The sequence below is a fragment of the Plecotus auritus genome (genome assembly GCF_963455305.1).
Source record: "Plecotus auritus genome assembly, chromosome: 15".
NCBI lineage: Eukaryota > Metazoa > Chordata > Mammalia > Chiroptera > Vespertilionidae > Plecotus > Plecotus auritus.
The window spans coordinates 1,561,135-1,573,318 of record NC_137781.1 but is presented as its reverse complement, the minus strand read 5'-3'; positions in this window follow the sequence as shown (position 1 = coordinate 1,573,318).

Below are 12,184 nucleotides of genomic sequence, written 5' to 3'. Positions count from 1 at the left end.
TCCATCAGCTGCCTCCTGCACACCTCCTACTGGGGACGTGCCCGCAACCAAGGTCCATGCCCTTGACCGGAATCGAACCCGGGACCCTTCAGTCCGCAGGCCGCCGCTCTATCCACGGAGCCACACCGGTTTCAGCTCGTTAGTGCTTTTACACGTGTTGGTTTTGCCCTTTCTCCAGAAGGGTGCTGTGGCAAAGGGTAACCCTCTTGGCGGCTCCTCCGCTGCCCGCCTTCCCCCGGCTCAGGCCCCGGGTAAGGGGCGGGCCTGCGGGGTACCCGCTCCCGGGGCTCCTTTAACACGCACAGCGCAGGCCGCCCTCCCGGCACACAGGCCTTGTGAAGTGTGGGAGCAACCGTCTCAGGCAGGAACTGCTGCTGGGCTTCTGTACTTACCTGTTTGCTAAAACAACAGGAAGTTGTTCTGATTTCCTGAACTTATGCATGCTGTCCCAACACTCCATGGATGGTGGTTTGAATGTCCCATGGGTTGTGATCTCCCTGGTCATCGAAGCACATACCTCTGGGAGCCAGGACAGCACAATTATCCTAAATTGCCCCGGTGGCCCCAGGTAACGTGCTTCTGTTGATTCATAGATACTTCAGATAACGAACTTGCTCCATTTCGCTTCTGTAACTGCTTTGCACGAACCAGGTTCCTCATTCCAGACCCAAAGATGTAATCGGTACCTTTGTGACAGTCTGCCAGTATACGCCAGACGTGGCGAGCTGTTCGGGGCTGCGAGATTTGGAGTGCTGAACGGCTCCCTCGTATGCCGCCGGCTTTTAATAAATGACTCCATAATTCGACTTCTTGAGGCGTCCTTTGTAAGATGGGGGTACAGTACTACATTTGCTGTCCACCTGCTGCCTCATCTCTGCGACGCTCTCCTCTGAGCCCCAGATTCTCAAATCTCTCCCCCGTCACAGCAAATATTGTATCTCTAGTTCCATCAATGCTCGTCTGTCTCCTTCAGCTCGACCCAGTCTCCTGATTTACTGTCATCTCGCCCCAAAACACCCTCACAGACCCCCCGCCCAACAGCTGACCAATGCCAGGCCCCTGGGCACAGTCAGGTTGGCACGATTCACTGTCACCCCGCTGCGCCCAGGGCTGCAGGTTCCCGAGCCGGGACCCACGGGGCCGCAGGTGGGAAAGCCTGGGTGAGCGATCGCCTGAGTCCACCAGGCAAGGGAGAGGCCGAGGGGACACCGGGGCCCAGAGCACGCAACGGGCTCGGGAGACGGAGTGTCGGAAGGGGTGGCCCGGTGCGGCGGCGAAGGCCCGGTGCAGCGGAGAAGGCCCGTGCGGAAGGCCCGCACCCACGCCAGGCCACCTGTGCTCCCTCTGTTGTGGAGCGAGCACGAGTGAACGACCACTGGGGTCCAGATAAATGAAAATTCGGGGAGCCTTTGTTAGCCGGCCGGCGACTGCTCTGCCTTTCTCCGCGCAGGGGTCCAGAGAGCAGCCCCGACCCTTTGTGCGGGACCGCTTTTAAGCACATTCACCACATCCTGTTTTTGCAGAGCAAGCAATTTAAGACAAAACAGTTTTTCCCAAGCAACGTCAGGGTCATGCCATTGACGACCATGTGACTCACAGGGTCATCCTGTTCTTCAGAGAGCTGACAGTGTTCTATCTTGCAAGGCTATTTTGTGAGGTGCAGCTGGGAAGGGGCCGTGAGACCATATCAAGGCCTGGCCTGGTGTCAGCACGGACAACTCTGTCTGGGGCAGAGTCCACGGCCTCTCTGGAATGGGAGTAGTGCTCAAAAACTCCCACTCTCTAACACCCCCAGCAGCCGGGAAGGGTTTCCTCAGGCAAGAGAGACGCTGATGTGCATTTCAGAAAGGTCTCCCCACAGGGGCACAGGCTCCTGGCATCCCTCCCTCAAATGCCAGCCGGGATGGGCTCCGGGAGGCTCATTCGAACGGCCCCCGTGAGAAGCGCCCCACGGCAGCCCGCTCTCCTCCGCAGGACGGCGGGGAGCAGAGTGTGGCCCTAGCCCAGGGCTGGGCAAACTTTTTGACTCGAGGGCCACAATGGGTTCTTAAACTGGACCGGAGGGCCGGAACAAAAGCATGGATGGAGTGTTTGTGTGAACTAATATAAATTCAAAGTAAAGGAGCGGAGGGGAGAGCAAGAGAACCGGATAGAACAGCCAGATCCTGCCCGCAGGCCGTAGTTTGCCAAGGCTGCCCTAGCCAGTGAGGCGGGTGCCTTGCGCCTGCCTTCCCCTTGCCAGGGGCATCTGGCCCCCCCTCCTCGCAGCACTGGCCCCTTCCATTCCCCAGGGCTCAGCTTCCTCACGTTCACAGAGGTCTTCAGGGAGGCCTGTTATTCTTTCATTTTTAAAAATATATTTTATTGATTTTTTACAGAGCGGAAGGGAGAGGGAGAGAGAGTCAGAAACATCGATGAAAGAGGAACATCAATCAGCTGCCTCCTGCACACCCCCCACTGGGGATGTGCCTGCAACCAAGGTCCATGCCCTTGACCGGAATCGAACCCGGGCCCCTTCAGTCCGCAGGCCGACGCTCTATCCCCTGAGCCACACCGGTTAGGGCAGGCCTGTTATTCTTTACCATCAATCTGTTCCGTGTCTCTGGGCCCCTGGGACAACCTGTGATCCATTCCCCTGCGACTAGCTCTTGTCCGTCTGCCCTGTGCCCTGAAGGCACCGAAGGCAGGGGTGTGGCCTATCCTGTTCACCTTCCAGTCCCCACACGGAGGACGCATCCTGGCACGTAACGAGCGTTGGATAACTACTTGCTGATGTTTGAACAACGCACAAATCACATCGAGGTCCAGAACTGCCGAGAACACTGCATTGTTATTATCGCCTCAATTGTGTCTCCACTGCTGGACGTGCCCAAGACACAGGACAACGGGAGAGGGAGCCATAGGACCCTCCGATGTGACCATGTCGTCATAACCACCTTTAGGATGAAGAGGCGAGAACTGCTGCCCTCAGGTTGGCTGTGAGATTTATTTTATTATTATTTCTTTTAAATATATTTTATGGATTGTTTACAGAGAGGAAGGGAGAGGGAGAGAGAGTCAGAAACATCAGTGAGAGAGAAACATCCATCGGCTGCCTCCTGCACACCCCCTACTGGGGATGTGCCCACAACCAAGGTGCATGCCCTTGACCGGAATCGAACCCGGGACCCTTGAGTCCGCAGGCCGACGCTCTATCCACTGAGCCACACGGGTCAGGGTGGCTGTGAGATTTAAAAGGAAAGGGGCGTGGAGGTGCCACAGGCAGGGACGCGGTGAAGCTCAGCGTCTCGCCCGGGCAGGGGAGGAGGGTCCCAGTGCTCAAACGTCCATCTTGCGGTCAGCCTCCCTCTGGGCTGTCACCACAGCGTCTAAGCAGCCCAAATGGAAGGCGTGAGGGAACCAGCTGTTGCAGAACCAAAGAAAACCCAGCGACGCCTTAAAGAAGAGGAGGGACACTGTTTAGTGCACCAGCGGACTCGGAACAGCCTTCCAAATCTGAGTGCAGGAACACGCAGGGGGCTTTCCTTTATGTCTCCCTCCCTGTGGTCTCTGTCCTGCAAACATGGATTATGCTTCCGGTCCTTTTCATGGGCCTTGCAAGAGGGCCCCCAGGTGTTGGGGGTCTCCAGGCCGTATCTGATGGTCTGGCCTGGCGCCAGTGTTAATAACCCTCCCCCCCCCGGGGCAGTGCACTGGCACAGTAACAGGCTCTGCAAGACCAGTACCTGGGAAGGAGAGAGGGACTTAATGACAGGTGATCAGGAATGTACACTGAGCTTGGTGGCTTGGATTCAGGTCACTAGCCCCAAACATCAGGGTTACCTTGGAATTAGCCCTTTTTAGCCTTCTCAGTACTACATAGCTTTCTCCACAGCCCGATTCTGAGGGCCTTGTTTTCCCAAAGCCCGTAACGTGCAGGACCAACAAGACACAGGTGTCCCCCACGCCAGCACCCACTTCCCACCGCCCGGGGCACCTCTCAGTAAGATGGTCAAGGTCAAGGTCAAGGTCATGGAATAATGCCTGGTGACTCCTCGCAGGTGTCCGAGCTGCGTATGTGAGAAATGTAGAATGTGTGTGTCATATATATATATATATATATGTACGTATATACACTAATAAAAGGGTAATATGCTAATTAGACCAGGAGACCAGCCAGGGAGGGCAGTTGGGGGCCATGAGGCTGGCTGGGGGCGGGCAGTTGGGGGCTATGAGGCTGGCCGGGAAGGGCAGTTGGGGGGCCATGAGGCTGAAGGGGGGCAGGGACAGTTAGGGGCAATCAGGCCAGTGCAGGGGGGAAGTTGTGGACGAGCAGGCTAACAGGGGTGGCAGTTGGGGGTAAGCAGGCTGGCAGGCAGAGTGGTTAGGAGCCAGCGGTCCTGGATTGCGAGAAGGATGTCTGACTGATGGTTAAACCGGCAGTCGGACATCCCCTGAGGGGTCCCAGGTTGGAGAGGGTGTAGGCCAGGCTGAGGGACAACCTCCCGCCCCCAGTGCACAAATTTCGTGCACTGGGCTACTAGCGTGTATATACGTGTGTGTGTGTGTGTGTGTATGTCACAGGTGTGCATGCACGCGTGTGCCGAGGGTAAAGGACACACAAGATCAGGAGAGTTGGCAGCTACACCTCAGGACCAATGACTGGCAGCAGACTGGCTCTATCTGTAACTTGCCAAGCCCTTCGCCGTACATTTCCAGGACACGCCCCGTCTCTGACACCCCGATGTGCTGACAGGAGGCTGGCTCCTTCACCGCAGCTGTTTTGTGGGGTGGGGTTTTTTTGACCCCTGACCTCCCAGCATCCTCGGGGAGTATGGCTTCCAGATTTGAAACCCGAGTGCCAGAGGCATGCTGGTCGCTCACAGGGGGCCACAGCCACGGGGGTGCAGGCACCCCCCCCTCCCACTTCCCGGGCTGATGTCTTGTCAATCACTCAGCGTGGGCAGGCAGAGCCGCCCGAGGCTGGCCTCTCCCGTGGGCACACAGCGGCAGGGGTGAGAGGCCCTCCATACGCTGGGTGCTCCCGAGAGCTCCCACTCCGGGCAGGTGAGCATGTGACCCTCTCAGGCGGGAAGGGAAGCTGGGCGGCCATGAAAGGTAGGGTCCTCCCCAAAAGACCACCGTGAGGGGGCGGGCAGTGCGGGCTCCCCCTGCGTGCGTGGTTTCTGAACCGCGTCCCCTGGACCTCCAGCCCCTCCAACAGCCTGAGACTCAGAGGAGGGCTGTGCGCAGAGCTCGCTCTCCGAACACACCGCGCCGGCAGGGCGATCGTCTGGCAGAGTTGGCGGCTGCACTTGGGGCTCCGTGACTCATCCGTCCTTGACCCGCGGGGTGCGAGGCCTGTCAGGTGCCCTGCAGGCTGCTCCTCCCTGGGAGTGACTAAGACGCTCTGATTACTCCAATGAGCCTCCTGATTGGAGTCATCGCCTTCTCAACACAGACACAGGGCAGAGGGGACAGCGCCGTCCAGGTGGGGGCCTGTCTGCGCCCAGGCCGGGGGCTGCAGGCCTCAGTGAGCAGTGACACCCTGGGCCTGCGAGGACCCGTAGGATGGACCGCAGTCCGTCCAGCAGGATGAAGAGCTGGTCCTGTGAGGACACGTAGGGTTGACCGCAGTCCGTCCAGCAGGGTGGAGAGCTGGCCCTGGGAGGACACATAGGATGGACCGCAGTCCGTCCAGCAGGGTGGAGAGCTGGCCCTGGGAGGACCCGTAGGGTTGACCGCAGTCCGTCCAGCAGGGTGGAGAGCTGGCCCTGGGAGGACCCGTAGGATTGACCGCAGTCCGTCCAGCAGGGTGGAGAGCTGGCCCTGGGAGGACCCGTAGGATGGACCGCAGTCCCGTCCAGCAGGGTGGAGAGCTGGCCCTGGGAGGACCCCTAGGGTTGATCGCAGTCCCGTCCAGCAGGGTGGAGAGCTGGCCCTGGGAGGACCCCTAGGGTTGATCACAGTCCCGTCCAGCAGGGTGGAGAGCTGGCCCTGGGAGGACCGGTAGGGTTGACCCAGTCCCGTCCAGCAGGGTGGAGAGCTGGCCCTGGGAGGACCCGTAGGGTTGACCGCAGTCCGTCCAGCAGGGTGGAGAGCTGGGATAGAGACACACGCAGGTCCTGGGCAGTGCCTCCCCCTCACCACCCGGCGGCGAGGATGCCCTAACGCTGCCGCCGTCACAGCTGTCCTGAGCGGCAGCTCTAACCCAGTTAGGACCTGCACACAGGGCTGAGGGGTCCGGTAACAAGGCCAGCGGTGGGAGCCACAGAGTGTCATCCTTCCCATATAATAAAGAGGTAATATGCACATTGATCCTCCGTCACGCCATCACAAAATGGCCTTGCCCACAGCGGAGGCGGGGTTCCCGTAATGAGCCCTAAGGAGCGAGGAGCAGGGACCTGAGGCTGTGTGGCGCTGGGCTTGGGGGGGGGGGGGGGGGGATCTGAGGCTGCGCCCCCCAACTCCGCCCAGTGGGGCTTGATAGGGGACCTCAGGCCAGCGGGGAGCTGGCGCAGGAAGGGGGGACAGGCTGAGGCCAGGCAGGAGGAGCAGGGGTGGGAGGGCGGCCTGGTGACCCCCCACATTCCCTCCCCGCCCCCCCTCCCCCGCAGCAGGAATCCCGGGGCCTCGGGGAAAAGGGCTGCGCACTGGGGCTCGGAAGGGCGGCCGGGAACCCGCACACCCGGTTACCCGCTGGCAGGCCCGCCTGCAGGTGCAGGCCCGCTCCCTAGGCCTCAGCTCCCAAGATGGCGGCGCAGGGCCGGGTCCCCTCCGGAGCACAGAGCACACCTGCCCACACGGACAGACCGCAGGACAGACAGCATCCTCCTGCGGACCCCGAGGCTGAGCCATGGCTTCTGACCACAAGAGAGACCAACATGGCGGCGGGAGCACGGGCTCTCGGTCTGCACGGGCGGGAGTTGGGGACGGGGAGGGGCGGGGGGCTCTCCTACCTGCAGGTCCCGCAGGGCTGGGCGCTCGCGGCCACACGCTGAGCCTTGGGCCTGGAGCAAAGGGAGCACCTGGGACCGCAGGGCGTCACCCCGTGCGCCGGCCTCGCTGACGAGAGCGCTCCACGTGCGCAGGCTCGTGCCCCGGATGTTCAGAGCTCGTTCCCCATGCGTCAGAGTGTGTGCCAATGCGTCAGGGTGCGTGCCCTTCCTTGGGTCAGGGTGCGCGCGTGCCCCGGATGTTCAGAGCACGTGCCCTGTGCGTCAGCATGCATGTCCCGTGAGTCAGAATGCGTGCGTGCCCGTGGGTCAGGGTGCGTGCGTGCCCCGTGCGTCAGAGTGTGTGCCGATGCGTCAGGGTGCGTGTCCTGAGGGTCAGAGTGCGTGCGTGCCCCGGATGTTCAGAGCATGTGCCCTGTGCGTCAGAGTGTGTGCCGATGCGGCAGGGTGCGTGCCCTTGGGTCAGGGTGCGTGCGTGCCCCGTGTGTCAGAGTAAGTGCCCGTGCGTCAGGGTGCGTGTCCTGAGGGTCAGAGTGCGTGCATGCCCCGGATGTTCAGAGCTCGTGCCCCATGCGTCAGTGTGTGTGCCGATGCGTCAGGGTGCGTGCCCTGTGCGTCAGCATGCGTGTCCCGTGAGTCAGAATGCGTGCGTGCCCCGTGCGTCAGAGGAAGTGCCCGTGCGTCAGGGTGCATGTCCCGAGGGTCAGAGTGCGTGCGTGCCCCGGATGTTCAGAGCACATACCCCGTAAGTCAGCGTGCATGCCCTGGACATCGAGAGCGCATGCCCAGCGCCGTGAGCGCATGCTCAGACCCACGCGGCTTCCCCACACCACGCGGCACCTAGAGCGTCTACAGTCTACACGGCCCCTTTTGGGGCAGCGGACCAGAGAGACGATAGGGAAGGCGGGGGAGCCGGGGGAGGCGCCGCTGAGCAGCACTCTCCACCTCCAGAGACGGGCAGGGCTCCATCCAGGGCTCGGGCCTGCCTGCCGCTCCCTGCGGGTTTCTGGACGCACCACCCCAGCCCGTTTCCGCATCCACACGTCACCCTGAACCAAGGTGGGTCAGCACGGCCTTGTTCCCCCCACCCCCTTCCCGGTCCTCCCCACCCCCCATCCCCGGACCACACCGCCTCGGTGGCCGGGGCCCGGATGGATGCCTGGATCGGTCCCCACCAGCTCCCCAAACAACCCGGCGCATGCGGTCAGGCCAGGTTTCCCAGACGGGGAGGAACAGCTACATGGTCTCATTCACGTGAGCAAACGGAGGGTCAACAGGAAAAGACAGAACCATGTCTCTCAAGGAAGGCGCACGCACGCACACACACACGCACGCACACACACACACACACGCACGCACACACACACACACACACACACACACACACAAATACCCAGAAGGAAAAGTCCAAGCGTTCCCAGCAGATCCCGGGAAAGGATCTGGGGTGTTATCCAAGGCGCCCCCTTTTCTGATAAACTTGGACTGCGCAGGAGTTGGGACATTTATTTTTTTATTTTTTATTTTTTTAAAATTTATTTAAAAAATATATATTTCTTTATTGATTTCAGAGAGGAAGGGAGAAGGAGAGAGAGATAGAAACATCCATGATGAGAGAGAACCATGGATCGGCTGCCTCCTGCACGCCCCCCACTGGGGATGGAGCCCGCAACCCAGGCATGTGCCCCTGGCGGGAATCGAACCCGGGACCCGTCCGTCCGCAGGCGGACGCTCCATCCACTGAGCCACACCGGCCAGGGCACGTTGGGACAGTTAAGTAGTTGCTAGCAAAGAGGCTGCCCTAGGCCAGCAGGGCCCATGGGCAGGCTTAGGGCCAAAAAAGAGAACAGGAGCTTTAATTTAATTTTTTAAAACGATATATTTTATTGATTTTTTACAGGGAGGAAGGGAGAGGGATAGAGAGTCAGAAACATTGGTGAGAGAGAAACATCCATCAGCTGCCTCCTGCACACCCCCCACTGGGGATGTGCCCGCCACCAAGATGCATGCCCTTGACCGGAATCGAACCCGGGACCCTTCCGTCTGCAGGCCGACGCGCCATCCACTGAGCCACACCGGTCAGGGCTAATTTAAATTTTAAGCGAACGCAGAATAATTCCGTTAACTGCCGGAGGAGAGACACCACATGGACATAGGCAGTTGCAGATCACACAGCACTTTATTCCTCACACCAGTTCCTGATGCTGCGGGTACAGGCTTAACGGGACCGCCGGGGTGCTGTCCTCTGGGGTCCGGCAGCGGGGCTGGTCCGGTCCGGATGCAGGGGGCCGGCGTTCCTCACCGGAGAGCTCGGTCGCGTCTCCATGGGGAGTTACTAGCCGTTCTTCTGTCATCTGGCAGGTAGAGGAGCGTAGAGCACGTTGGCCGGTCTGGACCCCAGTTTTAAAGCCTGTACCCCAGTTACAGAAGCCCAGGTGGCTATCAGTGAATGACGTCAATGCACACACATGTTAATCTCAAACAGGGCGAGGGGCTACATGTGGTTATCTAGGGAGAGTACATCACTCAGGTGGTTATCTTGACAATTCACTCTGAGCTGTTTACTGAAGTTCAAATCCTTATCTGTGGGTACACGCTTCAGGGCAGTGGGGAACTTAAATTACCTTTAAGTTTCAAGGAAAGTTAATTTAAACATTTTCTTAATATTTTTTTAGGCATTTTAAAAGCATTTTTAAATATGTTAAACATGTTTTAGGCATTTTTAAAGCATTTAAAAAATATATATCTTATTGATTTTTTACAGAGAGGAAGGGAGAGGGAGAGAGAGTTAGAAACATCGACGAGAGAGAAACATCAATCAGCTGCCTCCTGCACACCCCCTACTGGGGATGTGCCCACAACCAAGGTACACGCCCTTGACCGGAATCAAACCTGGGACCCTTCAGTCTGCAGGCCGACGCCCTATCCATGGAGCCAAACCGGTTTCGGCTTTAAAGCATTTTTAAACATTTTAAACATTTCTGTGTATTACTATGACACTAAGGAAATGGAGAGAAGTCATTTGCCTGATAACGAATTTAAAGAAACAGTCATCAGGATCCTCACCAAGCTTGGGAGTGAAATGGAAGGACGTAGGGTTCTTCAATAAAGAGGAAGTATAATAAAGAACTGAGCGCCAACACAATGAATGGACGCCCTACCGAAGGGGAGAAGATAGTCAAAATGATACATCCGATATGGAGTTGTACCCAAAACATACAAAGAATTCATAGAGCTTCACGCACACGCGCGCGCACACGCGTGCACACGGCTGATTTAAAAATGGGCAGAGGACCTGAGCAGACACTTCTCCAATGAGGACGTACAGATGGCCCATAGAAATACGAAAAGATGCTCAACGTCACGGATCGTCAGGAAATGCCAACCAAAGCCATGCCTGCCAGAGTGGCTCTCATCAAGAAACCAAACCACACATGTCGGTGAAACACCTCGGAAGCAATGAGACGTTCCCTTTGGAAAAGGGAAGCCTTGTGCACTCTCGGTGGGAATGCAAATTGGTGCAGCTGCTGTGGGAACCAGCATGGTGGACCCTCAAAGAATTAAAACTAGAGCTACCACACGACCCAGCAATCCTACTGCCGGGTACTTACCCAAAGAAATCCCGAACACAAATTCAGAAAGATACATGCGCCGCTGTGTTCACTGCGGCAGTATTTCCAACAGCCAAGACGGGGGGCAACCTCGGCATCCATCGATAGACAAATGAGTAAGGAAGATGTGGCATGGAGATATATATATATATATATATCTCCTATATAATAAAAGGGCTAATATGCAAATCGACCGAATGGTGGAACGACCGGTCGCTATGACGTGCACTGACCAGCAGGGGTCAGTGCGCTCCCACAGGGGGAGCACCCCCCAGCCAGGAGCCCGGCTCACGGCTGGTGAGCACAGTGGCCGTGGCCTCTGTGGCAGCACTAAGGATGTCCGACTGCCGGCTTAGGCCTGCTCCCCTGAGGGCACACAGACTGTGAAAGGGCGCTGAGGGCACAAATTTCATTCACTGGGCCTCTAGTGCATGGGGAAGGGGGGTTGTCCCTCAGCCCAGCCTGCACCCTCTCCAATCTGGGACCCCTCGAGGGATGTCCGACTACCCGTTTAGGCCAGATACTGGTGGGATCAGGCCTAAATGGGCAGTCGGACATCCCTCTCACAATCCAGGACTGCTGGCTCCCAACTGCTCGCCTGCCTGCCTGCCTGATTGCTTCTAACCACTCCTCTGCCAGCCTGATCACCCCCTAACCACTCCTCTGCCAGCCTGATCGATGCCTAACTGCTCCCCTGCTGGCCCGATTGCCCCTAACTGCCCTCTTCTGCCGGCCTGGTCACCCCTAACTGCCCTCCCCTGGAGGCCTGGTTGCTCCCAACTGCCTTCCCCTGCAGGCCTGGTTGCCTCTAACTGCCCTCCCCTGCAGGCCTGATCACCCACAACTGCCCTCCCCTGCTGGCCATCTTTTGGCAGCCATCTTTGACCATATGGGGGCGGCCATCTTGTGTGTTGGAGTGATGGTCAATTTGCACATTACCTCTTTATTATATAGGATATACATATACACAATGAAATACTACTCCGCCATAAGAAAAGAATGAAGTCTCACCGTTTGCAACAACGTGGATGGACCCAGAGCAGCGGTTCCCAACTGGTGTGCTCCAAGGAGCGCGGTGTTCGGGCCAACGCTCTAACCACTGAGCACACTGCGAAGGACAGACAGAACCGTGTGGGAAAGGGGGTGAAGTGGAAATGGGACAACACCTCCCCTCCAACCCCACAGGCTTCCGTTTCAACGCGGCTGTTGCATCAACAGACTACGATACCTGACTAGGCAATTGGGGCATGGGCCTCTTTTCCCTTAGATCGCCCCATAAGAAGAGCTGACAACAGCCCTGGCCGGTGTGGCTCAGTGGGTAGAGTGTCCGCCTGCGGACTGAAGGGTCCCGGGTTCGATTCTGGTCAAGGGCATGTACTGTGGTTGCGGGCGCATCCCCAGTGGGGGGTGTGCGGGAGGCAGCTGATGGATGTTTCTAACTCTCTATCCCTCTCCCTTCCTCTCTGTAAACAATCAATAAAAAATATATATTTTAAAAAAAGATGACAACAGCCAACACAACGATAACCATCTGGTGTGACTGAATCCTAGATTTAGAGAACAAAAATTGATGGTTGCCAGCTGGGAGGGGCATGGGGGGGGGTTGTGGGAGAGAATAGAAAAAAAGAGCAAAAAACGTTT